At 44.5% G+C, this 4,948-nt stretch overlaps 1 pseudogene; it reads left to right on the top strand.

Moving 5' to 3' along the window:
* Positions 1 to 1,306: 1,306 nt before the first annotated feature.
* On the top strand, positions 1,307 to 2,064 carry LOC101562071 (annotated as a pseudogene).
* Positions 2,065 to 4,948: the final 2,884 nt, after the last annotated feature.

Here is a 4,948-nt window from a genome sequence, read left to right on the forward strand (position 1 = left end):
CTGGGGTAAGGAATCTAGGCTGCCTTAGAGCAAAACAATGCTAATTAACCTGTTCAATTAGCCTGGATAGAATTCCCTGAGCAAGAGAAAAGGAAAGAGTATCTGTCAGAGGGGTACTTTTTCCTAATCCTGTTTTACAAATGGAAAGGCAGTGATGCAGAGTCATTATTAATTTGTTTTTGGCAGAGTAGATTAACCACCGTGACAAAGGACTTTAAAACATCAGTCCCCTGGTGTAATAAAAGTTTTTCACACTGATGTCACAGCATAATGACATTTGGGTGATGACAGCATGCACTTGGGGACTGTCACACAGTCTCTCTGTGGCTCTTTTGCTCTATGTCCTAGGAGTCCTTTATCTGGTTAGGAAAGGGACCAAGCAGGAAGCTGGTTGGCAGGAAGTTGCAGGCCACCTTGCACGTGGTACATCTTTGTCAGCTCGCATCCTATGGGCCATATATCGAAGCCCTTGGCTATGCTCTGCTGAAGGGAGTTAGGCAATCTGCTGGGACGCAGCAAAAGGACAGTCAGACCTCTCTGTGGTCACCGAGCTCGTGGCCCAGCTGCCACGCTCTGCTGAGCAGTTCTAAGTACACAGGCAACGCCACGCCGCCGCACCTCCTGATGACCCCCTTCCCGGTTGGGCTCTTTTAGCCCCCAATTCGTGGAACCGCGCAGTCAGTGCACTGCCGGCTCAAGCCATCTGTTCTCTGGCACCTGCTCCTGTGAGTGTCCCCTCCCTGTTTTTTTGAAACCTAGCCCAGAAATTACCTCAGGTCTCCATTTCCTTGGATTCTCAGCAACTGTAAATTTTATTGGCTCCTTGTTTGAGAAAGATCGTCTTTCCTCCATTCGGAGACATTGTTCACTCTGATCTCCCTGTTGGCCAATTCTCTGTCCTCACTGGCTTCTCTTTCTCATTTCTCAAATCCCAGTGCTCTGCGCTCCACTCCCTCCTCCATGGAAAAGACTCCCAAAGGATGGCTCCCCACAAGCTCCTGTGTGAACTTTCCTATGTTCTTCTAATACTCAGTTTCTCACCTGCCCATAGGCAGGAATTCAAATGTGGACATTTTTATTATGACAGCCGTCATTGATACCACATCGCTATTATTACTACTCCTACAAATATCTTAGTCTGTGGTAGACATTTTAGTAAATACTTAAAAAGTTTTGTCTTTACATTTTTAAGGGAGCGGGTCGCACAAGGCATACGGGTAGGGACCCTGGGAACAGAGCCCGGCCGTGCAGCGCGAGGCCAAGAAGGGCAAGGAGGAGAGGGAGGCTAGCACGCCTGAGAGCGCGGGAGCTCAGGGAACAGGGCAACCGGCTCTTCGTGGGCCATGAGTACCCGGAGGCGGCCGCGCCATCAAGCGGAATCCCCTGGGGGCAGTGTACTACACCAGCCTTGCGGTGTGCTGCCTGAAGATGCCGCAGCCTGAGCAAGCCCTGGCTGATTGTCGGCGGGCCTTGGAACTGGAAGGACAGTCTGCGAAGGCGCACTTCTTCCTGCGGCAGTGCCAACTGGAGATGTAGAATTACCACGAGGCCATTGCCGATCAGCAGCGAGCCTGCAGCCTGGCCAACACGCAGCGGCTGAGCTTTGGGGATGATATCCCTAGTGCTCTGCGCATTGCCAAGAAGAAGCGCTGCAGCAGCAGCGAAGAGCAGTGCAGACAGCTGGAAGAGTGTCCGCGAAGTCATGAAGGTGACGAGGATGAGGGCCGGGTCCGAGCCCAGCAGGCCTGCACTGAGGCCAAGCACGACAAATACACGGCGGACATGGATGAGCCCTTCTCTCAAGTGGATGAAAAGGGGAAGAAGCGAGATACCCCTGACTATCTGTGGGGCAAGATCAGCTTTGCGCTGAGGAGGGAGCTCTGTATCACACCAAGTGACATCGCCTACAAGCGCAAGGACATTCAGGAGCACCTGCTTCACGTGGAACACTTTGATCCTGTGACCCAGAGCCCATTGACTCAGGAATAGCTCCTTCCCAACCTGGCCATGAAGGAGGTCATCGATGCATTCATTTCTGAGAAGGGCTGGGTGGAGGACTACTGAGGCCCACTTGCCTGATACCCTGGCTCAGGAGTGTCCTTAGGCAGAGGTTCCCGAGGGTGCTGATGTGCCTGCCCCTGGCAGTTCTGCTGGTGGGCTCTGGACTGCCTTGGCTGGGCTGTGAGCCTCTTCATCATCTTTCTGGGCTGGAAAAGTGGATGGACGTGGGCTAGCCTGAAGTTGCCACTCCTGCCACTCACTGTTCCTGTAATAAAATTTGTAAGAAAAAATATTATATATATATAATTTTTTAAGAACCCAAGGGGTTTGTTTCACCATCACCACTCCTCACTCCTCTTTTTATTTTTTCAAAAAGAAGGCAAGAGTTCAGACAGAGAAAGTAAATCCTATTAGGTAGTAAGACAGGGGGGCAGAATTTGATGGTCTTATGTCAAAGAAAGTGCTGTCAGGCTATAGGTGCAAACCACAAGCTCAGAAAAGCACACATTCCAACTTTCTTAAGGAAAGCATGGAGTTAACCACCCAATAAGTGTAGATATGGGTTTTAGTCAAAGTCATCACACCCAGAAGCAAGCAGATCCTCTCTGCCAATAAGCTACTCTCACCCGAGTTCTTGGCATTTTTGCTGTTCTTCCCAATTATTCATATTCAAATTGTTCTGTCCTCGTTCTTGTATCTTCTTGTTTTGATCCCCTGAAACATAGCAATGGCTAACACATCTCTGACACTGATCATGTCTCAGACAGTGCTTTCTTGCACGCCAGCCCCATGAGGTAAGTCCCTTGGAGTTTCCTGCCACAGATGGTAGGCAGAGGGAGAAGCTAGCAGTCTACCTCTGCCACCACATTCCCATCCCTAGTGCTCTGCCTCCAGCTACTATGTTCCTTCTGCAGAGGCTCTAGGCTGTATTTGCTTCTTCCTCAGCCCTGTTGCCAAGCCCCAGAATAGATTCTCCACTATGTGGCTACAGAAACACACATACTTCCTAGGCTATAAATACTAGACACACACACACATGCACACACACACACACACACACACACACACTCACTCACACAGAGTAAAATTAATTTTGCTGACTACCAGCAGCTAAATATTTTATATTAAATTAGTTCCATTACCTCTACCTTCATTTTGTCTACTAATATTATCTTCTAAAACCTTTATTCTTTATACTTTTCAAGTCAAAAGACTCCTTCTGTCTGTCTAGGTCATGTTTATCATTCTTAACATGATTTAAATATTGCAAGAAATATCACATGGCTTGGGATATAGCTCAGCAGCACAGTACCTGCCTGGCAAATACAAGGTCTTGAATTCAAGTCCCAGTTCCAAAAAAAATTTTAAAAATGCCAAGTGACACTTGCAGAGCCTTTTGAATGTTACACTATGAGAAAGATGTTCCAGATCAATGAGGACACCATCTGAACAGATTGTTCTTATTTGCAGTTATTTTACAATCTGTCGGCTCAGGAGAGGCACCCCATTCAATGATAAAAAGAAGTAACATGACAGGTTAACAGAAGAGAGATTTTGGGTCTAATTCATTCACTCAACTATCATTAGTACCTGCTCAGTATTCAGCTCTATCACAGAACCTTAAAAGGAGACTATGAGAATTAAATAAGGTTAAATCAACTCTTCAGCATAGTGCCTAGCCTGGAACAAGTGAGTCATCCCTATGCAAGTCCACATCTAACTTTTCTCTTGAACATGTGAACATACTTCCAAACTTACTTTTTTTTTTCTTTTTGCATTTAGTACAGGGTCTGCAGGGTCTCACTATGTAGATCGGACTTATAGTGATCCTCTTGTTTTCAGCTCCTTAAACACTAGGATTACAGGCAAGTACCACCATACCCACTCTCAATCACCATCTCATTGTGTCACAGGGGCAGTGCTGGAGCAGCATGCTGGGAATCTAACTCTGGCCGTTGCACTCTGCCTAAGCAGGTACAGTCACTGTGTAAATAATCTTGTTACTATTATTACTACTCCTACAAATATCTTAATCTGTGGCAGACATTTCAGTAAACACTTAAAAAGTTTTATATTTAAATTTTTAAGGCCCCAAGGGGTTTCATCACCATCAATCCTCTTTTCATTTTTAAGAAAAGAAGGCAAAAATTCAGAGAGAGAAAGAAAATCTTATTAGATGATAAGACATGGGAGCAGAACTCCACTGCCTGACCATCATAACCTGTTGGTTGGTTTCATCATACCTACCAGTTCTGCATAACTGTTTTCATTCAGCAAAGATTCACCAAATGTTTATCAAGTACCTCTCATGTGCTTGTAACTGGGTTGGGCTCTATGGATAGAATAACCAAGAAATATATGACACCTAAAAGAAAGAAATGACAAATGTGAAAAGGAATAAGTTTAGGACATATAGCTACTGCAGAAGATGTTCCAAGCAAAGCACAATATAAATGTAACTTAATATTCCCCTTACCATCATACAGATATTTTGAATTTCATGATATTGAAGGTTGCCACTGCTTTCCTTTATGGTTTGGTGTTTTTGTATCTTAATGAAAAGCTCATTTCCTAGGCAAAAATTTAAAAACAATGGTCGATATTTTCATCTGGACTTAAAAAAATTTTGTTATGGACCTCCAAGTCTCTAAATCTGAATTTTGTGTGTATGTGATAAAGAACTTATTTATGTATTTATTTATTGCTATTTCGTTGGTCAATTTTAGTAGTTTTATCAATGGACTGGGCTCATCATTGCCAGTGGTTTTAATTATTTTTTTATTTTTTCCATAATTTTATTGAGAAACAAATGACAATGAGACAGTTTCAAATCAAATTGGTAGGACAGTTTCAATAATTAACACATTGCATACATTCTTCCTAGTGATTAATTGCTGTACAAGATGCGGACTTGAGATCCAACTTACAAACACCATTAGAACAAATC

This window comes from Octodon degus, unplaced genomic scaffold (assembly GCF_000260255.1).
Source record: "Octodon degus isolate 3935 unplaced genomic scaffold, OctDeg1.0 scaffold00062, whole genome shotgun sequence".
Lineage (NCBI taxonomy): Eukaryota > Metazoa > Chordata > Mammalia > Rodentia > Octodontidae > Octodon > Octodon degus.